Here is a 25,873-nt window from a genome sequence, read left to right as displayed (position 1 = left end):
CACAGGACTCTGTGCAGACATTCCCAGTATCAGCCCAGAGCCTGGTAGCTTCATAGGGTGGTTAGACAATGGAAAAGAAATAACAATCACTGAAGGCTCTCAGAAAGCCACATCCCTAGGGGAAAAGGAAGAGCACAACATCAAGGGATCACCATGTGGGACAAAAGAATTTGAACAAAAGCATTTAAGACCCAAATTTTCCCTCTGTCATAGTTTACCCAAGTGAGAAGAAATAAAAAAAAGCAATTCTGGTAATATGACAAAACAAAGATTTTTAACAGCACAAATAGCTCACCAGCAATGAATCCAAACCAAGAAGAAATCTCTGAATTGCCAGAAAAAGAATTCAGAAGGTCGATTATTAAGCTAATCAAGGAGGCACCAGAGAAAGGTGAAGTTCAACTTAATGAAATAAACAAAGATACAATATATGAAGGGAAAAATCTTCAGCGAAATACATAGCATAAATATAAAATAATCACAATTTCTGGAAAGAAGGACACATTTAAGAAACTGCAAAATGCACTTGAAAGTCTCAGCAACAGAATCAAATAAGTAGAAGAAAGAACTTAAGAGGTTGAATGCAAGGCTTCCAAATTAACCCAACCTGACAAAATCAAAGATAAAAACAATTTTAAAAAAATAAACAAAGACTCCAACAAAGACAAAAAAGAATAAGAAAATATGAACAAATCCTCCAAGAAGTCTGGGATTATGTCAAGTGACTAAACCTAAGAATAACCGGTGTTCCTGAGGAAGAAGAGAAATCTAAAAGTTTGGAAAACATATTCAGGGAAATAATTGAGGAAAACTTCCTTGGCCTTGCTAGAGACACAGACATCCAAATACAAGTAGCTAAAAGAACACCTGGGAAATTAACTGCAAAAAGATCATTATCTAGGCACATAGTCAAAAAAAAAAAGAAAAAAGAAGAAGGACAAGAGCATTAGATGAGGAAAGCTGTGAGGCAAAAGCATCAGGTAACCTAAAAGAGAAAAAGCAAATTTCTCAGCAGAAATCCTATAACCTAGAAGGGATTAGGGCCCAATCTTCAGCCTCCTTAAATAAAATAATTACCAGCCAAGAATTTTGTATCCAGTGAAACTAAGCTTCATAAATAAAGGAAAGATACAGTCCTTTTCAGACAAACAAGTGCTGAGAGAAGTCACCACTGCCAATCCAGCCCTACAAGAACTACTAGAAAGAATTATAAATCTTGAAACAAATCCTTGAAATACAACAAAATAGAACATCCATAAAGGATAAATCTCACAGGGCCTATAAAACAATAACAATTTAAAAAAAAACAAGGTATTTGGGCAACAAATAGCACAATCAATAGAATAGCATTTCACATCTCAATGCTAATGTGACAGAATAAATAAAAATTCACCAACAAAACATGTAACTGTTGTCTTCCAGAGACTCACCTAACACATAATGACTCACATAAACTTAAGGTAATGTGATGGAAAAAGATGATCTAGATCTCCTGACTTCATGATCCACCTGCCTTGGCCTCCCAAACTGTTGGGATTACAGGTGTGAGCCACCATGCCTGGCCCATAAGATTGTTTAATGCTTTTATGTACACCTTTACATCTACAAACTAGAAAACCTAGAGAAGATGGATAAATTCCTGGAAACACATAATTCTCCAAGATTAAACCATAGAAAGTCTGAACAGACTAATAAGAAGTGTGAGATTGAAAAAGTAATTTTAAAATTGCCCACAAAAAACAGTCCAGGTCCAGTTGGATTCACAGCTGAATTCTATTAGACACTGAAAAAACATTGATACCAATCTTACTGAAACTATTCCAAAAGATCGAGAAACAGGGAATTCTCCATAAATTATTCTATGAAGCCAGTATTATCCTAATGCCAAAACCAGGAAAAGATATAACCAAAAAAAGAAATCTACATGCCAATATCCCTGATGAACATAAACGCAAAAATCATCAAGAAAATATGAGCCAGCCAAATCTAAAAGCGTATGAAAAAGATAGTACACCATGATCAAGTGGGTTTTATACCAAGGATACAGTGTTTGTTTAACATACAAAAGTCAGTAAATGTGTCACAATACATAAAAAAGATTAAAAACAAGAATCACATTATCATCTCAATAGACATAGAAAAGGCATTTGACATAATACAACATCCCTTTATGATTAAAACCCTCAGCAAAATAGACATATAAAGGACATACGTTAAGGTAATAGAAGCCATCTATGACAAACCCATAGCCAACATTATACTGAATGGGGAAAAGGTGAAAGCATTTTCCCTGAGAATTGTAGCAAGACAAGGATGCCCCACTTTTGTCACTCCTCTTCAACACAGTCCTAACCAGAACAATCAGACAACAGAAAGAAATAAAGGACATCCAAATCAGTAAAGAGGAAGTCAGACTGTCACTGTGCATCAATGACATGAATTGTATACCTAGAAAACCCTAAAGACTCATCCAAAAGACTCCTTGATCTAATAAATGGATTCAGGAAAGTTTCAGATAGAATGTATACAAACCAGTAGCACTGCCATGCACCAGCAACAATGAGCTGATAATCAAATCAAGGACTCAACCCCTTTTAGAATAGCTGCAAAAAATTAAAATACTTAGGAATATACCTAACACAAGAGGTAAAAAATCTTTACAAGGAAAACTATGAAACATTACTGAAACGAATCACAGACAATACAAACAAATGGAAATACATCCCATACTCATGGATGAATAGAATTAATATTGTGAAAATGACCATACTGCCAAAAGCAATCTAGAAATTCAACGTAATTCCCATCAAAATGCATCATCATTCTTCCCAGAATTAGAAAAAACAATCCTAAAATTCAAATAGAACAAAGAAAAAACTCTCATAGCCAAAACAAGACTAAGCACAAAGAACAAATCTGGAGGCATCACATTACCCAACTTCAAACAATACTACAAGCTATAGTTAACAAAACACTATGGTATTGATATAAAAACAGGCAAGCAGGCCAATGGAACAGAATACAGAACTCAGAAATAAAGCCAAACACTTATGGCTAAATGATGATCAACAAAGCAAACAAAAACATAAAAATGGGATAAGTACAGTCTATTCAACAAGTGGTGCTGAAATAATTGGCAAGCCACATGTAGAAGAAAGAAACTGAATCCTCATTTCTCACCTTACACAAAAATCAACTCAAGATGAACCAAATACTTAAATCTGAGACCTGAAATTAGAAAAATTCTAGAAGATAACATTGGAAAAACTCTTCTGGACATCGGCTTAGGCAAAGAGTTTATGACCAAGAATCCAAAAGCAAATGGAACAAAAACAATGATAAATAGATAGGACTTAGTTAAACTAAAAAGCTTTTTTACAGAAAAAAAATAATCAGCAGAGTAAACAGACAATTCACACAGTGGGAGAAAATCTTTGCAAAATATGCATCCAAGAAAGGACTAACATTCAAAATCTACGAGGAACACAAACAAGTTGCAAGAAAAAAATTTCATCCAAAAGTGGGCTAAGGACATGAATAGACAATTCTCAAAAGAAGATATACAAATGAGCAACATACATATGAAAAAAATGTTCAACATCACTAATTATCATGGTAATGCAAATCAAAACCATAATGCCATACTACCTTACTACTGCAAGAATGGCCATAATTTAAAAATTAAAAAAAAGAGATGTCAGCATGGATGTAGTGAGAAGGAAACAGTTTTACAATGCTGGTGGGAATGTAAAATAGTGCAACCACTATGGAAGATTGTATGGAGATTCCTTAAAGAACAAATTGTAGAACTATATTTGATTCATCAATCCCAGTACTTGGTATCTACCCAGAGGAAAAGAGGTTATTATATGAAAAAGACCCTTGTGCATGCATGTTTATAGCACCACAATTCACAATCACAAAAATATAGAACAAGCCTAAGTGCCATTAACCAATGAATATGTGGTATATAACTAAAGAATACGTGGTATATATATTTACCATGGAATACTACTCAGTCATAAAAATGAATGAAATAATGGCATTTGCAGCCAACTAGATGGAGTTAGAAAACATTATTCTAAATGAAGTAACTCAGGAATGCAAAACCAAACATCCACTTATAAGTGGGAGATAATATATGTGGACACAAAGACTTAAGAATGACACAATGGACTCTGGGGACTTGGCAGGAATGAGAGGGAAAAAGGTGAGGTATAAAAGATGACACACTGGGTGCAGTGTAGACTACTCAAGTGATGGGTACATTGAAATCTCAGAAATCACATCTGAAGAACTTATACATGTAACCAAACACCATCTGTTTCCCAAAAACTATTGAAATAATAACAATAATTTTAAAAAGGTGTTAACACCATCAGCTTGCCCTTGAATTACTTCCTGGGAGAAGCCAAGAACTATCCCAAGCTAAGCCTGTTTGGGGGCTCACCTGACCTGCATCAGAAGGAAAAAATATAACGGTGATTACCAGGGGCTGGAAGGAGAAGTGGGAACTGGGGATTGTTCCTCAAATGGAACAAAGTTTCAGTTAAATAGGAAGAATAAATTCAAGAGATTCTTTGCACCTTACGGTGACTGTAGATAACAACAACGTATTATATATTTGAAAATTGCTGAGAAAGTAGACTTAAGGGTTCTCTCCCCTGAAAATGATAAGCATGTGAAGTGAGCCTGACTTAACCATTCCATAATATGTACATATATGAAAATATCATGTTGGCATTATAAATACATACAATTTTAATAAATTTTAAAAGTAACATTGCATGTGTTTGGATTTTGATTGTCTTTTTAAATCAAAAGGAATTGTTATTGGGATAGCATTATATTTATGTATCTATGTTATACATATATATGTATATGTGTTAGTGATGTATCACTAAAAAAGCTTGTAATCTCAAGAGAAGCTTGAGATTCTTGTAATCTCAAGAGAAGCTTGAGATTCTTGTAATCTCAAGAGAAGCTTGAGATTCTTGTAATCTCAAGAATCTCAATGGGTAAGTTCAGTCTACACAAGTGAAACATCCTTAGGTATTCTTGATAAGATGAAAGGGCTCAGGGGTGAGTGATAAGAAAATATTGGACTGTCCCTACATTTAAAAAACTCTTTCACATTTTCTACTTAAAAGACTAGACCACCACAGACCCCGCTAGAAAGTCTAACTTAAGTAAAGCCACTTAAATGGGACTATATCTAGTACAAAACAAGGGCCTTCACTTTATTTTGTTTAGTCCCTTTTTTTCTTTTCTTTTTTTTTTTTGGCACAAAAGTTCATTTTACTTATTTTTAAATTATACTTTAAGTACTGGGATACATGTGCAGAACATGCAGGTTTGTTACGTAGGTATATAAGTGACATGGTGGTTTGCTGCACCCATCAACCCATCATCTACATTAGGTATTTCTCTTAATGGATCCCTCCCCTATGCCCCCAAGCTCCAACAGGCCCCAGGGTCTGATGTTCCTCTCCCTGTGTCCATGTGTTCTTATTGCTCAACTCCCACTTAAGAGCAATAACGTGCGGTATTTGGTTTTCTGTTCCTGTGTGAGTTTGCTGATAATGATGGTTTCCAGCTGCATCCATGACACTGTAAAGGACATGAACTCATCCTTTTTTATGGCTGCATAGTATTCCATGGTGTATATGTACTACAGTTTCTTTAACCAGTCTATCATAAAGGGCATTTGGGTTAGTTACAAGTCTTTGTTATTGTGAATCAACATACATGTGCATGTTTGTTTATAGTACAAGGATTTACAATTCTTTGGCTGTATACCCAGTAATGGGATTGCTGGATCAAATGGTATTTCAGATTCTAGATCCTTGAGGAATCACCACAGTCTTCCACAGTGGCTGAACTAATTTACACTTTCCCAACAGTGTAAAAGCATTCCTATGTGTTGTTTCCTGACTTTTTAATGATCACCAACCATTCTAACTGGCATGAGATCGTATCTCATTGTGGTTTTATTTGCATTTCTCTAATGGCGAGTGATGACGAGCTTTTTTTTGTTGTTTCTTGGCCACATAAATGTCTTCTTTTGAGAAGTGTCTGTTCAAATCCTTTGGCCAGTTTTTGATGTTTTTATATATATGTTATATATATATATTTTTTATATACATATTTTGATGTTTACATATATTATATGTTTACTTTAAGTTCTAGGGTACATGTGCACAACGTGAAGATTTGTTATGTAGGTATACATGTGCCATGTTGGTTTGCTGCATGCATCAACTAATCATTTACGTTAGGTATTTCACCTAATGCTGTCCCTCTACTAGTGCCCACCTCCCGACAGACACAAGTGTGTGATGTTGTCCACCCTGTGCCATTGTTCAATTCCCACATATTAGTGAGAACATGTGGTATTTGGTTTTCCGTCCTTGTGATAGTTCGCTGAGAATGATGGTTTCCAACTTCATCCATGTCCCTACAAAGGACATGAACTCATCCTTTTTTAAGTCTGCATAGTATTCCATGGTGTATATGTGCCACATTTTCTTAATCCAGTCTATCATTGGTGGACATTTGGGTTGGTTCCAAGTCTTTGCTATTGTGAATAGTGCCGCAATAAATATACATGTGCATGTGTCTTTATAGTGGCATAATTTATAATCCTTTGCGTATATACCCAGTATTGGGATCACTGGGCCAAATGGTATTTCTAGTTTTAGATCCTTGAGGAATTGCCACACTGTCTTACACAACGGTTGAACTAATTTACACTCCCTCTCTGTTCCTATTTCTCCACATCCTCTCCAGTATCTGTTGTTTCCTGACTTTTTAATGATCGCTATTCTAACTGGCATGAGATCATATCTCATTTTGATTTTGATTTGCATTTCTCTGATGACCTGTGATGATGAGCACTTTTTCATGCGTCTGTTGGCTGCAATAAAGTATTCTTTTGAGAAGTGTCTGTTCATATCCTTTGCCCATTTTTTGATGGTCTTGTTTGTTTTTTTCTCATAAATTTATTTAAGTTCTTCGTAGATTCTGGATATTAGCCCTTTGTCAGATGGGTATATTGCAAAAATTTTCTCCCATTCTGTAGGTTGCCTGCTCACTCTGATGGCAGTTTCTTTTGCTGTGCAGAAGCTCTTTAGTTTAATTAGATCTTATTTGTCAATTGTGGCTTTTGTTGCCATTGCTTTCGGTGTTTTAGTCATGAAGTTCTTGCCCATGCCTATGTCCTAAATGTTATTGCCTAAGTTTTCTTCTAGGGTTTTAATGGTTTTAGGTCTAACATTTAAGTCTTTAATCCATCTTGAATTAATTTTTGTATAAGTTGTAAGGAAGGAGTCCAGTTTCAGCTTTCTACATATGGCTAGCCAGTTTTCCCAGCATCATTTATTAAATAGGGAATCCTTTCCCATTTCTTGTTTTTGTAAGGTTTGTCAAAGATCAGATGGTTGTAGATGTATAGTGTTATTTCCGAGGCCTCTGTTCTGTTCCATTTGGTCTATATATCTGGTTTGGTACCAGTACCATGGTGTTTTGGTGACTGTAGACTTTTAGTATAGATTGAAGTCAGGTAGCATGATGCCTCCAGCTTTGTTCTTTTTGCTTAGGATTGTCTTGGCTATCTAGGCTCTTTTTTGACACTGAATGGACTTTAAAGTATTTTTTTTCCAATTCTGTGAAGAAAGTCATTGGAAGCTTGATGGGGATGACACTGGATCTATAAATTACCTTGGGCAGTAAGTATAACTATTTTCACGATATTGATTCTTCCTATCCATGAGCATGGAATGTTCTTCCATTTGTTTGTGTCCTCTTTTATTTTGCTGAACAGTGGTTTGTAGTTCTCCTTGAAGAGGTCTTTCACATCCTTGTAAGTTGGATTCCTATGTATTTTATTCTGTTTGAAGCAATTGTGATTGGGAGTTCACTCATAATTTGGCTCTCTGTTTGTCTGTTATTGGTGCATAGGAATGCTTGTGAGTTTTGCACATTAATTTTGTATCCTGAGACTTTGCTGAAGTTGCTTATCAGCTTAAGGCAATTTTGGGCTGAGATGATGGGGTTTTCTAAATATACAATCATGTCATCTACAAAGAGGGACAATTTGACTTCCTCTTTTTCTAATTGAATACCCTTTATTTCCTTCTCCTGCCTGATTGCCCTGGCCAGAACTTCCAACACTAGGTTGACTAGGAGTGGTGAGAGAGGGCTTCCTTGTCTTGTGCTGGTTTTCAAAGGGAATAATTCCAGTTTTTGCCCATTCAGTATGATATTGGCTATGGGTTTGTCATAAATAGCTCTTATTATTTTGAGATACATTCCATCAATACCTAGTTTATTGAGAGTTTTTAGCATGAAGCGCTGTTGAATTTTGTCAAAGGCCTTTTCTGCATCTATTGAGATGATCATGTGTTTTTTGTTGTTGGTTCTTTTTATGTGTTGGATTATGTTTATTGATTTGCATATGTTGAACAAGCCTTGCCTCCCAGGGATGAAGCTGAATTGGTCATGGTGGATAAGCTTTTTGATGTGCTGCTGGATTTGGTTTGCAAGTATTTTACTGAGTATTTCACATTGATGTTCATCAGGGATATTAGTCTAAAATTCTCTTTTTTTGTTGTGTCTCTGCCAGGCTTTGGTATCAGGATGATTATGGCATCATAAAATCAGTCAGGGAGAATTCTCTTTTTTATATAGATTGGAATACTTTCGGAAAATGGTACCAGTTCTTCTTAGTACCACTGGTAGAATTCAGCTGTGAATCAGTCTGGTCCTGGACTTTTTTTGGTTGGTAGGCTATTAATTATTGCCTCAATTTCAGAGCCTGTTATTGGTCTATTCAGAGATTCAGTTTCTTCCTGGTTTAGTCTTGGGAATGTCTATGTGTCCAGGAATTTATCCATTTCTTCTAGATTTTCTAGTTTATTTGCGTAAAGGTGTTTATAGTATCCTCTGATGGTAGTTTGTATTTCTGTGGGACCAGTGGTCATATCCCCTTTATCATTTTTTATTGTGTCTATTTAATTCTTCTCTCTTTCCTTTTTTATTAGTCTTGCTAATGATCTAACAACTTTGTTTAACTTTTCAGAAAACCAAAATACCAGCCCCTGGATGCATTAATTTTTTTGAAGGGTTTTTTATGTCTCTATCTCCTTCAGTTCTGCTCTGATTTTAGTTATATCTTGTCTTCAGCTAGCTTTTGAATTTGTTTACTCATGTTTCTTTAGTTCTTTTAATTGTGATGTTAGGGTATGAATTTTAGATCTTTTCTGCTTTCTCTTGTGGGCATTTAGTGCTATAAATTTCTGTCTACACAATGCTTTAAATGTGTCCCAGAGATTCTGGTACCTTGTGTCTTTGTTCTCATTGGTTTCAAAGATCATCTTTATTTCTGCCCTCATTTTGTTATTTACCCAGTAGTTACTCAGGAGCAGGTTGTTTGTTTCCATGTAGTTGTGTGGTTTTGAGTGAGTTTCTTAATCCTGAGTTCTAATTTGATTGCACTGTGGTATGGGAGACAGTTTGTTGTGATTTCTGTTCTTTTACATTTGCTGAGGAGTGTTTTACTTCCAATTATGTGGCCAATTTTAAAATAAGTATGATGTGGTGCTAAAAATGTATATTGTATTGATTTGGGGTGGAGAGTTCTGTAGATTCTATTAGGTCCACTTGGTGCAGAGCTGAGTTCAATTCCTGGATATCCTTGTTAACATACTGTCTCATTGATCTGTCTAATATTGACAGTGGGGTGTTAAAGTCTCCCACTACTATTGTGTGGGAGTCTAACTCTCTTTGTAAGTCTCTAAGGACTTGTTTTGTGAATCTGGGTGCTCCTGTATTGGGTGCATATATATTTAAGATAATTAGCTCTTCTTGTTGAATTGATCCCTTTAACATTATATAATGGCCTTGTTTGTCTCTTTTGATCTTTGTTGGTTTAAAGTCTGTTTTATCAGAAACTAGGATTGTATCCCTTGCTTTTTTTTTTTTTTCTGCTTTCCATTTGCTTTTAAGATCTTCCTCCATGCCTTTATTTTGAGCCTTTGTGTGTCTCTGCATGTGAGATGGGTCTCCTGAATACAGCACACAGATGGGCCTTAACTCTATCCAATTTGCCAATCTGTGCCTTTTAATTGGGGCATTTAGCCCATTTACATTTAAGGTTAATATTGTTATGTGTGAATTTGATCTTGTCATTATGATGTTAGTCGGTTATTTTGCCCCTTTAATTGTTGCAGTTTTTTCATAGCATTGATGGTCTTTACAATTTGCCATGTTTTTGCAGTGGCTGCTACCAGTTGTTCCTTTCCATATTTAGTGCTTCCTTCAGGGGCTCTTGTAAGGCAGTCCTGGTGATGACAAAATCTCTCTGCATTTGCTTGTCTGGAAAAGATGTTATAGCTTCTTCGCTTATGAAGCTTTGTTTGGCTGGATATGAAATTCTGGGTTAAAAATTCTTTTCTTTAAGAATGTTGAATATTGGCCCCAACTCTGTTCTGGCTTTTAGGGTTTCCGCCAAGAGATCCACTGTTAGTGTGATGGGCTTCCCTTTGTGGGTTACCTGACCTCTCTCTCTGGCTGCACTTAACATTTTTTCCTTCATTTCAACCTCGTGAATCTGACAATTATGTGTCTTGGGGTTGCTCTTCTCGAGGAGAATCTTTGTGGTGTTCTCTGCATTTCCTGAATTTGAATGTTGGCCTGCATTGCCAGGTTGGGGAAGTTCTCCTGGATAATATCCTGAAGAGTGTTTTCCAACTTGGTTCCATTCTCTTCATCGGTTTCATGTACACACCAATCAGATTCAGATTTGGTCTTTTCACATAGTCCCATATTTCTTGGAGGCTTCGTTCACTTCTTTTCAACTCTTTTTTTTTCTGTAAACTTGTCTTCTTGCTTTATTTCATTAATTTGATCTTCAATCACTGATACCCTTTCTTCCACTTGATTGAATCTGCTATTGAAGCTTGTGCGTGTGTCATGAAGTTCTCATGCCAGTTTTCAGCTCCATCAGGTTACTTAAGGTCTTCTCTACACTGTTTATTCTCATTAGCCATTCATCTAACCTTTTTTTCAGGGTTTTTAGCTTCCTTGTGATGGATTAGAACATGCTCCTTTAGCTTGGAGAGGTTGTTATTACCAACCTTCTGAATCCTACTTCTGTCAACTTGTCAAAATCATTCTCTGTTTAGCTTTGTTCCCTTGCTGATGAGGAGTCGTGTTCCTTTGGAGGAGAAGAGGCACTCTGGTTTTTAGAATTTTCAGCCTTTCTGCTCTGGTTTCTGCCCATCTTTGTGGTTTTACCTATCTTTGGTCTTTGATGTTGGTGACCTACAGATGGAGTTTTGGTGTAGATGTCCTTTTTGTTGATGTTGATGCTATTCCTTTCTGTTTGTTAGTTTTTCTTTTAACTATCAGGTCCCTCAGCTGCAGGTCTGTTGGAGTTTGCTGGAGGTCCACTCCAACCCTGTTTGCCTCAGTATCACCATCAAAGGCTGCAGAACAGCAAATATTGCTGATCCTTCCTCTGGAAGCTTTATCCCAGAGGGGTACCCACCTGTATGAGGTGTCTGTCAGCCCTTACTGGGAGATGTCTCCCATTTAGGATATATGGGTTTCAGGAACCTCCTTGAGGAGGCAGTCTCTTTGTTCTCAGAGCTCAAACGCCATGCTGGGAGAATCACTGCTCTCTTCAAGCTGTCAGAGAGGGATGTTTAAGTCTGCAGAAGTTTCTGCTGCCTTTTGTTCAGCTATGCCTTGTCCACAGAGGTGGAATCTATAGAGGCAGTGGGCCTTGCTGAGCTGCGGTGGGCTCCACTCAGTTTGAGCTTCCTGGCCACTTTGTTTAGCTACTTAAGCCTCAGCAATGGCAGATGCCCCTCTCCCAGCCAGGCTGGAGCCTTGCAGGTCAATCTCAGGAGGCTGCACTAGCAGTTAGCAAGGCTCCCTGGGTGTGGGACCCACCAAGCCAAGCATGGGAGGGAATCTCCTGGTCTCCCAGTTGCTAAAACCATTGAAAAGTGCAGTATTTGGGCAGGAGTGTCCTGTTTCTTCAGGTACAGTCTGTCATGGCTTCCTGTGGCTAGGAAAGGGAAATCCCCCAACCCCTGTGCTTCCCACATGAGACGATGCCCTGCCCTGCTTTGGCTCACCCTCTGTGGGCTACACCCACTGTCCAACCAGTTCCAAGGAGATGAACCAGGTACCTCAGTTGGGAATGCCAAAATCTCCATCTTCTGCATCGATCACACTGGGAGCTGCAGACCGGAGCTATTCCTATTCAGCCATCTTAGAATGGACCACTGTTGATCCCCTTTTTAACCCTCTCTAGTCAGTCAATTTAGATTCTCAGTTACATGTTGATCATTTCTACATTGTTTTGAAAAAATATATAGAGAGAGATTGCAAGTTTTCTACAGGGATGAATCTACCGTAACATCATCTTTACCCTTTACCCCCAGCCAAAAAAAATCTTCCTGTTTTTGCTTTCTTATTTTTACCTTGGAGACAGTATCACAAGATAAGGTAACTGCCTAAAATAGCCCTGATCTCTTTCTGTTAGAAGTTCTGTGGCTGCACATCTAGAAATTAAACTGGTTAAGATCACACTGTGGGAATACAAATTTGAAGCTGCCTTCCATATGTTTGTATATTATGCCCTGGGTTGTAATAAGAATTGTGTATAATAATTGTAATTTTCATAATAATTGTGACAGTAGTTATAACAAAAGTCAGCTGAACATCAACCCAGTAGAAGTCAACTTCTCATCTGGCAGGGTTCTAGTGATGTAAACTGAACAAAATAATGTTTTTAATGAAGTGTCTGAACTTGCAGCCCCTTTGAGTAGCAATTAAAGGGAATCCAGTGAATTATAAATTCAAGCAACTGGGCCCTTCTGCAAAAGCTACCCTGTCCAGACCCTTATTAGAGGACCACCTGGCAGGGCTTGGGAAAAATCTGATGCCTTCTCCCTTACCCACCTTTCCTTTTACCTGTGAACAGAAACTGCATAGGGAAAATCTCACCCAAATTCATTATTAGCCACTGGAGACTTCTAGGTTGCAGTATTCTGGTTCCTGGTCCAGTTTCCTGATGGACTTGAACCCTAGGTCTGAGAAATGCTGCAGGTGATCCAGGCCAATGAGTGGAGCTCAGGCTTGTGGCCATCCTGAGCAGGGAAGGTGCATGGCCAGTGAGCACATGAATCATGAGAGCTGGCCAAAGATGCATCTGCCCTGGCAGGAAGCCAAAGGAGATGAAAGGCTCTGCAGAAAGGGATCCCTTGCTAGAACTAATGCAGCAGCATCTGTGTTTGTTTAAAAGATGTAGAGCAAGAGAGCATGTGTGATTTCACTTCTTGAAGAACATTTGGAGCCAATTTCAGCACCCAGATCTTCACAGGAAGACCTCATGGGGGCTCTGTGATGTCTGAGTGGGTGTTAAGGGCAGAATTGCTTTATTTGAAGGGGGAAATATTCCAGTCTAACCTTTTACGTAAAAAACAGAGAGCGTTTAAAGCTGAAGAACTCTCCACTGTTTGGTTATCAACAGAACCTGAGCCCCTCCTTCCTGCCAAGAACAGGTAAGCATTAACTGGAAATTTCAGTAAAAACTGATACTGCCTTACTATTTTAAAGGAAAGGGGAAACAGCTATACACTTAGAAAGCAGGGATGATCACAATGTCATTTATGCCAACTCCTCAAGACTAAAGCATAAATTGACTTCAGTGGTTCTCAAGTTGTAGTTCCCAAGCCAGCAACAGTGTCATCACCTGGTAGCTTATTATAAATGCACATTTTTGGGTCACATCCCATACTTCAGGGATCAGTAGCTCTGCATTAGGCTCCAGAAAACTGGGTTTAACCTGGAAGTTTAATCCTCTGGGAAATTCTGTTGCATGCTGAAGTGTGAGAAACCACCAAGTTTCTTTAAACCTAACCAGCAGAAATGAAAGGTAGCCTCAAACACAGAAACACATTTATTTGTTCCCAATTTATTGCACCTCCCATGTTCAAGATACCACTCTAGCTGAAGTCAGAGTTTAGAAGAACACTGATCCTGATACTTAGGAGTTTTACTGGTGTATTTGCAAATTTAACCCCTGCAGTGTCCTGTTCCCCTGTTACCAGGAGGACATAAATAAAGCAGAATAAATAGAACTGTTCATTTGATTATTTATGAACATCCAACACAGGGCTTATTATCTTCGGCATTATTGACATTAGGGACCAGATAATTATCTGTTGCAGGGACCACTCTGAATTGTAGGATGTTCAGTGGCATCCTCGGCGTCTATCCACTAGATGTCGGTAGCACCACATTCCATTGTGACATCAAAAACTGCCTCCAGACATTGCCTAGTGTTGCCTCATTTGAGAATCACTGGGTTAAATTAGATTCTGCTGGCTCTGGAAATGAAAACTATGTTAAAGAATTAAGCCTCTGGATTCAATAAAGGCCTAAACTATATTGAATGACAATGTCCACAAACATACTCACCACCCATGCCCAGGCTATGAAGGAAGAAATAGGCAGGCAATATTGGTTTCAAGCTACCGTGACTGAGCTAACCCTTCCTTCCATGTGATCTTCAGACATGCCTCCAAATCAAAACAAACAGTATGTATATTTGTAACAGTATGTTACAGACTTTGGCTCTATTGCATATTCTGTGTATTTTTAGTTTCCTGATTCACAATAAAACAAAGCAAACATATATTGCTGTGCTATAGACTGAATGGTTTTTCCCCAAAATTTCATACATTGGAACTCTCACCTCCAAGGCATTGGTATGGAGAGGTGGGATCCATGGGAGGGAATTAGTTCACGACTGTGAAGATCTCATTAATAGAATTCTTGTCCTTATGAAACAGGCCTCAGGGTGATCATTTGCCGTTTACCATGTGGGTACACAGGAAGAAGGTGCCATCTGTAAAACAGATAAAAAAAAGTCATCACAAGACAGAATCTGTTGGTACCTTGATCTCGGACTCCCAGTATGGAGAACTATGAGAAATACATTTCTGTTGTTCAAAAGCCACCCAGTCTGTAGTATTTCGTTATAATCATGGAAACAGACTTTGATACTTTGTTGGAGATAATGGCATGGGGTCATCACATCTCTTAGTGTCAGAGGCATCCTAACCAGAGTGACTCCATCTTGATTAAAGGCTGGATAAATCTAAGCCTGCTTACATTCTATGGGCTGTCTAGGTTATAAAATATTTCTGGTTGAGTTAACGATGCTAAGTAACTAAATAAAGACCCCAAGCTTATGGAAATGTCCTAATATTTTAATAACGGAAAGCATTCTTAGTTTAAGAATAAGTTTTACTTTAAAGTCTGGCAAGATAGGCCAGACCAAGATAGCCCCTTTGGGGACATTCACTGCTTCTCTGCTTGACTCCAAACAGCCCAGGGTCCTCCACTCTGGTTTTCTTATGTTCCTTTACTTCATCATGGGCTGGAGGTTGACATGACAAGAAAGTCACTTAGCTGCCCAATGACTTTAATAAATTGTTTTTCCTTTTACACACTAACTTATAACAGGCCCATATGGCATTATGTATCTTGAGAGGAATAAGAAATTAATATGATGAGCCCAGGCAAACAGCATAGAAATGCAGCTCAGTCTCAAATATGACAATTGGAACCAATGAAATAGGCCTAGAAAAGGTGGATTTTCCCCTTCTTAGACTGTCTTTGTGAATTTCTCAAGGAAAGCACCATTGTTATATTAACAACCGGACTATTTCTGTCTCCAGAGGAAAGCTGATACAAAGAGGGTCAGCATAAACTCATTAGAAATACAGCTCAATGCAGTGCTAGAAACTCAAATTACTTTAAGTCATATGTAAATTAAATTCATCAGTATCAAGATATTTTTCCAAGATTAGAATCCTTATGTTGGAATTTTAATCTTTTGGTTCAGGGGAACAGATAGCATGCTGGGCAAATACCTGCATATTATGTAGGTCAGTTAAATTTTACCATATCCAATGAGATGTGATTCAACCATATACAGAAGGCAACATGTTTTCAAAGTTAGATCCTGCATGATATACACCATGTATGTCTTTCTTAAATGAAGATGGTTTAATCTTTAAGCAGTAAGGTAAGAAGACATGGCAGATCAGAGGGGACAGTCAACATACACTTTAGGCTCAGTTTCATAGACTGACTGACTCTAAAATTCACATATAACAGGAATTCTATTTCAATAACCATAATAAATGTCAAGCTTTGATGAAGCAAAAAACCCCAAAATGGAACTGATTATTCAAATTAATTTAAACCTTTATACAACCAAATACAACTTAGTGAACCCTTTGTCCACTTGCTACAATAAAAAATAAGGTTATATCTCTTCTAAACCTACTGCTAACAGCTACTAGCTCAATGAACTGTTTGTTGCTTACCAGTACACTCCCACTGCTGGACAATGACAAGCACTCAGTAGACTTAAAACAGGTGTTTGCCAAATACACACATGAATGAAAGAATGAGTAGATGTAGTAAATGTCAGTGTATCAGGTTCTGTCTGCCACTTACCTAGGGTCAGAACTGGAGATCTGAGCTGTAACCCTTGCTACTCCAAAAGGGAAAGTATTGTTCTCCTCAGAAGAGGAAACATCCATCTGCATGTACATGTTTTACTATCAAAATACATGGCCAGTTTGAAACTCTATAAAAAAGATTTAATATAAATGCTTCACACTTTGTAAAACAAAGTTTAGAAACAGGCCAAAGGCAGTTGAATGAAAGAACCAGCAAGAAAGTGATACACCTCTCTACAAAATGAATCCACTGCCTGCTTGGAACAGCAATCTTAATTGGTTACCAAAATGCCTGCAATGAAACAACAGACTGTAGATTTACAAAGCTTATGAAGAAGAGACTGCAAACTGTCATCCCTGAACTCCAGCCCCGAAGACAGTATTGACACATAGTAGATTTTTAGTATGAATTATAAACATACTCTTCACAAATGGAATGTTCCAGTGCCATAAGATAATAGACTCACCATCCCTAAGAATGCTTGGGGATCTGCATTGAAAAAAGAAACCAGAATATAGCCTGAGAAGTATAATTTTTAAGTCTTAAAAGGAGGGGGAAAATGCACTAAACATTAACCATGGCCTTTTTGGTTGTTGAGAATGCAGGTGACATTTTACAATTTTTTTCTTTTGCTTCTGATTCCCCCAATATTCTAAGAATATGTATTACTACTTTTAATTTTCCAAAAGTAATAAACTTCATTTTTAAAAGTTTTAAAGTTCAGGCAAAGGTTTTTAAAGCTGTCTATCGCAGGAGCTTTTTTGTATATTCTACCAGTATGAGTTTCAGCAACAGCTCCTGAAAAATTGATGTTTTAATGCATTTTATGAGTGCTTTGCTAAGGTTATTAAATTTGACATATAACCTTATAGTAGCAATATGTTCACAATGTCAGACATAGATGAGTAATTAAGAAAATGTTAAGGCAAAATTTTAAAAATAATTAAAAATAATCATGTCTAATAACGTATCAAATGGTTTTAAAGCAATGGTTCTCAACTAGAAACAATTTTATGCCCCATTTCATGAGACAATGCATGGATGCATTTTTGGGAGAAGGAAAGCTACCGGCATTTAGTATGTAGAGACCAGGGTAACTGCTAAACATCCCATAGTGCATGAAACAGTTCCCCACAATACAAATATACTACAAATGTCAGTAGTACCAAGATTGACAACTATATTAATTATGTTTTTAGGTAGGTAATGGTCTTTTATTCTGTTAAATATACCTTGGAAAAACAGATACAATCAAAGAGAAAGTTTACAAAAGAAAACTGGAAGAAGCATAGTGATGATCACTACAAACATAATATGATTTTTAAAAATAAAGATTATTTAGGGGCAAAAGCAGAATTTATGACAAGTTATTTTCTGTTAAGGCATGGAAACAGCCATCTTCAAGTAGAGTTTTAATATCACTAGCAAAATAAATTATGTTAAATTTCTCTCTATTGGAAAAAGCAGGTAAGCAGAAGGAATTATTTTTAAAATGGGCTGTCTTACCTCTTTCTTGCTTCTTCATACTGCCAACTAAGTCCTAGTTGGTATACCAACTTTGTTTTACGATGAAAATCAAACTTTCAGGAGCAGAAAAAAAGAAAAGGAAATAATATTGAAAACATATTCTCAACAGAGAAAATCCATTTAAACATTCAGCAACAATTTATAATATTGTTTTAATCTTTCCACAATTTCAATTATTAAAAAAATACGAAGAAAATGCTAGATCAAATAGCATTCTAAGGAATGTTTGACCACAAGAGTTGGGAATGGCTTTTTTTTTTTTTTGCTTTACCAAAACTGCTGAACTTTTTTTTTTAACAGTGAAAGTGTACTAATCAGTTTTATAATTTTATACAATGAGAAGAAATGAAGTTTCTAAAAAAACTTTCTTAGAAGGAAATCACTTTGTAAATAGAAATTAGTGATATTTAGTAAGAAGTTCAAGACCTTAGGAAGACCAATGAGTCGTGTGTTGTATGGAATAAAGGAATCCTTCCAATATCTCATGGCATATAAAAGAACAAAAGGTAAACAAAGTATCAAAAATGCTTGGTATAAGGGAATATTACTTTAAGGGTAGTATGATTTAAAATATGGTGTTATGAACTCAATAATTGTACTTAAATATTTTTATTATTAATTATACTGAACTGAATAAAATGTTAGAGAAAACAAAAAGATTCATATGTAAGGTAACTATAGCTCAACATGACTACTTCTCCCTTTCTGGAAAAGTCATACAACTGAATTTTCAATAAACCTGCTCCAACTATAGATCTCACTTTACTAGACCACATGTTATAACCAATAAGTCTTTTTGTTTCTAATAACTTCATGTCAAGGCATATTTGAAAACAGTCCAGGCACAGTGGCTCACACCTGTAATCCCAATAATTTGGGAGGCTGAGGCAGGCAAATTACTGGAAACCAGGACTTCAAGACCAGGCTGGGCAACATAAGGAGGTCCTGAAAATACAAAAAAATTTAAAAATTAGCAAGGTGTGGAGGGGCATGCCTGTAGACTCAGATAATTAGGAGGTGGGGGCAGGAGGATCCCTTGAGCCTGGGAGTTTGAGGTTGCAGTGAGCCATGACTGTGCCACTGTACTCCAGCCAGGGCAACAGAGTAAGACACTTTCCCCCAACCAAAAGAAAAATAAAGAAACAAATAAAAAGAAACACTTGAAAAAATATATTTGAATATCTGATATATTTATTGATATATATTTTGATACATTTTACATGGTTTTGAAGTCAGAAATATTTAAACCCATACCTGCCTCTCCTGGCTACATGACCTTAGTAAACTAACAACTGTTTCCTCATCAAACACGGATGCAACAATACTTTCATCTGGGGGGCCAGGCACTATGGCTCATGCTTATAATCTCAGCACTTTGGGAGGCCGAGGCAGGAGGATCACCTGAGGTCAGGAGTTCGAGACCAGCCTGATCAACATGATGAAACCCCATCCCTACTAAAAATACAAAAATTAGCCAGGCATGGTGGCAAGCGCCTGTAGTCCCAGCTACCCACAGGAGGCTGAGGCAGAATTGTTTGAAAATGGGAGGCAGAGGTTGCAGTGAGCCAAGATCAGGGCATTGCACTCCAGCCTGGGCACCAAGAACAAAACTCTGTCTCAAAAAAAAAAAATACTTCCATCCATGAGATGATATCTGGGAAGCAGCCAGCCCAGTGCCAGCCTCATAAACAAGGATAACAACTGCATAACTTGCCTGCAACCTACTTGCTATTTTTAGGACATTCTACCTAAGTAACTAAAGAACTATTCGGTAGCTCCAAACATTTGTATCTACACAAAAAGAAGTAGCAGTCTAAATCAACTTTGTAAGAGTTCTGAAAAACAGTCAAAGGTTTGTAGTAACCAAGGAAATGTACAGTCAAGGAAAGATGGCTGGGCATGGTGGCTTATTACCTTTATTCTTGTGATTCAGTTTAAACTGGTTTAAGAATATCTAAATTCTATTCCTAATCTTACTATAAAAAGCAATAAATTATTAAAGAAATTCAGTGGGTCCCATGTCTCTTTCTTATACTCACTACAAAATCATTAGGGAAAAAAATCTTTTTTTGTTATAGATTCTTCTCTATGTGATAAAGAGTTTGACTATATACTTTAAACCAAAGAATACAAGTGGTAAAAATATGTATGTGCACATAGGCTGTTGTGGAAAATCTAAAACATGGACTGTCATTATTAACTATACTATGCAATATTTGCTAAAATTCCAAAATAGTAGCTAATTATTTCTGTTTTTTTAATATTTTCCCCTTTTTCTTTCTTTTGATATTTTTCTGTCTTCTGCATTCCACTGATATTTCATCTTAAGCCTTAAGTAAATGCAAAAGTCCAATCAATGCCTTTCCATTTAATAATGTTTCATTTAATAAGATTAAAAGTAGCATTTAAAAATATTCACAATCCTGCTTCAAGTAGCAATTACCAACTGTGATTTTATGGCTAATTCAAGGCTTCATAAATTATCAAAGGGCATTTTAAAATTCTCCAAAATGTCAAATAAAATTTATTTTAATTCAGGTCCATTTCCTGATATAGTTTTAGAAGAACAAGAAATTGTTCAGGCTACATATGGTAGCCCATGTCTGTAATCGCAACAATTTGGGTGGCCAAGGCAAGAGGATTGCTTCAGCACAGAAGCTCAAGATCAGCCTGGGCAACATAGTGAGGCACTATCTCTATAAAAAAATTAAAAAGGGAAAAAGAAAAAGAAAAAATTGCCAAGAGTAGTAAAACTATAAAGTCTTCAGAAACTACTGTTTTAGGCCAGGGATTGCCCAACTGTGGCCCAGAGACCGTGTCTTATCTGTGGACTAGTTCTATAAGTAAACTATTAAAGGGACACAGCCACATCTATTTGTTTACCTGTTGTCTATAGCTACGTTTCTGCAGAGCTGAATACTGGAAACAGAGTATATTCTGCAAAACCTAAAATACTTACTTTCTGGCCCTCTACCAAAAATGTTTGCCAATCTATGCTCTAAAAAAATTGTGTCTGTTAATGATTTGCCAATTTTTTGAGAAACCGAATCACAAGAATAAAGGTAATAAGCCACCATGCCCAGCCATCTTTCCTTGGCTGTACATTTCCTTGGTTACTACAAAACTTTGACTGTTTTCCAGAACTCTTACAAAGTTGATTTAGACTACTACTTCTTTTTGTGTAGATACAAATGCTTGGAACTACCAAGTCTGCCATTTCGCTGACATATTCCTGTTATTTTTATTTTATTATTTTCTTAGAGACAGGGTCTTGCTCTTGTCACACAGGGTGGAATGCTGTGATAAAATCACGGCTCACTGGCAGAATCAGTGTCCTAGTCTCAAGCAAACTCTTGCTTCAGCCTCACAAGTAAGTGGGACAACAGCCATATGCCACCACACCCACGTAATTTTCTGTTTTTTGTAGAAATAGGGTCTTCCTCAGTTGCCATGCTTGTCTCAAACTCCTGGCCTCACGAGCTTCTCTTGCCTCAGCCTTTTGATTAGCTGCGGTTAAGAACACACATCTCCATGCCTAGCTAATTATTTTCTGTACAGAAAATGTCTCACTATGTTGCCTAGGTCAGTCTCCAACACTTGGGCTCAAGCAATCTTTCCGCTGCAGTCTTACGAGAACCTGGCTCTAAGCACACAAACCATGCCCAGCTAATTTTTTAAAGTTTTTATAGAAATGAGGTCTCACTATGTTGCCCACACTGCTCTTGAACTCCTGGCCTCAAGTGATTCTCCTGCTTCAGCCTCCCAAAATGCCAGGTTACAGGCAAGAGCCATCTTATCTGGCCATTGTGGTTTTTTTTATAATTTGCTATTTTTATCAATTATATATGGTCAAAGTAATCTCATAGGAGATTACTTTGCCAAAAATTAAAGAAAGTTTGTATTCTGGCAAATAGAACCTCTAAGTGTATGAATTAAATAAAAATCATATTTTTTCTATAATTTATTTTATATTTTTAAATATATTCACCTTCCAACTCAAGAAACATAATATCCAACACAGAATAAATTATGGAGCTGGCTCCAGATAAAGGCTTCTTCTCGCAAGAGATCGACACTGTTAAGTAGTATAAAAAAGACAAAATAACTTATTTGAATATAGTGGAAGAGGACTTTAGAGACCATGGAGGCCTCAAAAAAGATGTGAGGACATCAAGCTTCTTCTAGAAATGTATTAATATATCATGATATATTAATAATTAACATAGTATATTATATAATATAGTATGATATATAGTATGATAATATAGTATGATATATTAATGATTAATATAGTATGATATATAACATAGTATAATATACTATATTAATTTAATTTAATTTAAATGTTTATTAACAGACTTTTTTTAGAGCATAGATTGACAAACATTTTTGGGAGTATGATATATAATACAGTATATATCATACTATATTAATATTTAATATAGTGTGTAATCATTAATATATCACACTATATTAAATATTAATATATTATACTGCAGTAACTATATAATATGATATATTTTTCATATAGTATGATACATTATTTATTAATATATTTTACATTCTTTATTAATAATTATATATTTATTAATATATCATGATGTATACTAATTAACATATCATACATTATATAATTATTAATATATTATAACTAACAATATATTAATATTAGTATTAATATATTGTGATATAGTAATCATATGTTATTAATATATTATAATCTATTAAGCATATATTATATATTTAGCTTATATTATTATGTATTAATTATAATATGTTAATATATGTTATTACTAATATAAATAATACATATAATTATTTATATAATTATATATAAATATATAATTGTAAGTATACAATTAATATATGAATCATAATATAATTCATATAATACATTAATAATATATTTTAAAATAGTTGATGTATAATTAATGATTATATTAATGTAATATTATATTAATAATATATTATATATTAATTAATCAATATATTATAATGCATAATATATTAATATTATTAATAATTATTAATATATTGTTTTACCATTGGAGAGAACCCAAGAAGGCAATTTGGTGGCAAACCCCAGTGCTGTATATTATAGTATGAGAGAAGGCATAGCACGAACACTGGCTGACCTCCTGCAGGGAAGCCTGTCATGAAATACCACCTAGTTCACACTTTTTAGATATTTGGGGTTTTGGATAGCACTATATGGGTAATATATGCAGAGCAACTTGTTCAATTCTGCATACACGGAGTCCTCAATAAGTGGTACCCACTCTTCTTACCAATATTCAGTAAATCTAATAATTCATCATTGTCTTTTTATAATCTTGAGAGGTCATTTATAAATACAGATTTCTGTGCCCCATAAAAATAGATTCTGTTTCAGTAGTTCTAGGGTGGGGCCCAATAATCTGCATTTTAATAATCACTCAGACTAGACAATTTGTCCACAGCTGAGACATCACAAAGCACTACAATAGACATGGTTATTTGTATATTTCTCTCATTTTGCCTATGAGTCTGAGCTTCACTTCATTTATACTGCAGGTCTTACATTGTGTGGTATTTAGACTAATGTTTATAAAGTGCTAGGTGCTCACTTATAGGATTAAATAAACAAAAAAAAAACAGAAACAACTGAATATACTCAAACATTAAGCAAAATGCAAGGCAAAAACCACAGTGAGATACCATCTTACTCCAGTAAGAATTAATACTATAAAAAAAGCAAAAAGTAACTAATACTGATGAGAATACAGAGAAAATTAAGCAAAATAACCATCATGCACCCATCTTCAAAAGCTCAATTTTAAAAAAATAACTGAAGCTACAGAATGGGACCAAAAAATGAATAAATAAAAATAAAAAAGAAACATCCAAACTCTGAAATATTACACAACTATAACAAAACAAAAAAGTTCTTAGTGTACACGTGTAGGATAATATATTAGTAAGCTAGTATAGAAAATTGTGCTTACTAAGTAAATTTGTTATGAGGGCAGTTGCGTATGTATTCATATTTTTATGTGTGTGCATAAACGTTAGATGCATACACAATAAACTAATAAATAAAACTATAAACTAATAAATAATGAACTAATAAAGTTGCCATAGGAGGGGAAATGGTGATAGCAGAACTCCTTCAAAATTATTTTGATTGCTAAACAATGTGACTTTTTTCCCTATTTTTAAAACACAATTTAAGTCCGCATAAATTAGGTATACATTATGTATGATAAATATTAAAATATACATGCAATAGGAAAAAATTATGTAATTAAAAAATGGGAAAAATACTTAATAGATTTTTAGGTATGACCAATAAATATATGAAAAATGCTTAACATCACTAATAATCAGAAAAATGCAAGTCAAAACCACAGTGAGATACCATCTTACTCCAGTAAGAATTAATAATATAAAATTAATAATAATTAATGTTAATCAGGATTAATAACTAATATTAATAAGAATAACATAATATTCATAAGAATTAATATTATTAAAAAGACAAAACATAACTAATGAGATGAGAATACAGAGAAAAGACAATTCTAACACACTGTTGATGGGAAGGAAGGTAATATAACCACTATGAAAAATAGTATGGAGTTTACTTTAAAAATTAAAACTACAACAACCATCTGACCCAGCAATGTAATTGCTGTATATGTAGCTTTAAAAAAAAAAAAACGAAGTATATCAGAAACACATCTGCACACCTATGTTTACTGCAGCAATATTCACAAAAGCCAAGATAGGGAATCAACCTAATTGCCTAGTGATTAATGGATAAAGAAAATATGGCATATACATTCAATGAAACACTATTAAGCCATAAAACAGAATTAAATCCTTTCATTTGCTGAAACATGGAAAAAGCTGGAAGACATTATGATAAGTGAAGTAAGCCACACACAGAAAATTAAACAACACATGTTGTCACTCATATGCAGAACCTAAGTGAATTTTATACAGAAGCAGAGTAGAATAGTTGTTACCAGAGAATGAGCAAGGTAGAGGACTGAGAAAGACAGGATTGGTCAGTAGGTACAAAGTTAGCATTAGACATGAAAAATCAGATTTGGTGCTATCTACCCAGTAAGGTGACTATAGCAACAAGCAGTGTATTGTATATTTCATGATAGTGGCAGAGTAATGTTAGAATGTCAACACAAGGAAATGATAAATGACTAAAGTTAATAACAAATGTTTAATGAATATGCTAATTATTTCATCAATTTCATTATTGTACTATGTATATATGCATTGAAATATCTCTTTGTATCCTATAAATATGTACAATTGTTATTTGTCCATTATAAATTAAAAATAATAAAACGTGCATAGATAGACATAGATGAGGCAGCACTATAGGAGGCCAAGATGGGAGGACTAAGCATATAAATATACACACTTTTCTTTTTAAAGTAAAAGGAAATTAGGCACAGTTGGACAGGTGGATAAATAAGAGGCCTGCCCAGCAGTGGTACCCAAGCCTTATTTGAATCAGGACTCATCTCTCCTTCTCTCCCATACAAATAGCTTTCTTGATAGTGCCAATCTCACTCATTATAGCCTGTGCCTCAACTTACAGTTCATGTGAGTACTTGACATTTTATGATCAATTCTGATTAAAACAAAAATAAGAGTCATTCCAGATAAGATCATAGTATTACATTAAGCAATAATAACAGTAAAAACCCAAATGTTCATAAAGAGGTGGGAGACATAAGAAAATTTTGTTGAAAATAAAATAAAGTAAAATTCTGTAAGTTTGCTTCTTTAT

The sequence above is a fragment of the Gorilla gorilla genome, chromosome Y (genome assembly GCF_029281585.2).
Source record: "Gorilla gorilla gorilla isolate KB3781 chromosome Y, NHGRI_mGorGor1-v2.1_pri, whole genome shotgun sequence".
NCBI classification, from domain to species: domain Eukaryota; kingdom Metazoa; phylum Chordata; class Mammalia; order Primates; family Hominidae; genus Gorilla; species Gorilla gorilla.
Note: the sequence above shows the minus strand (reverse complement) of the source record.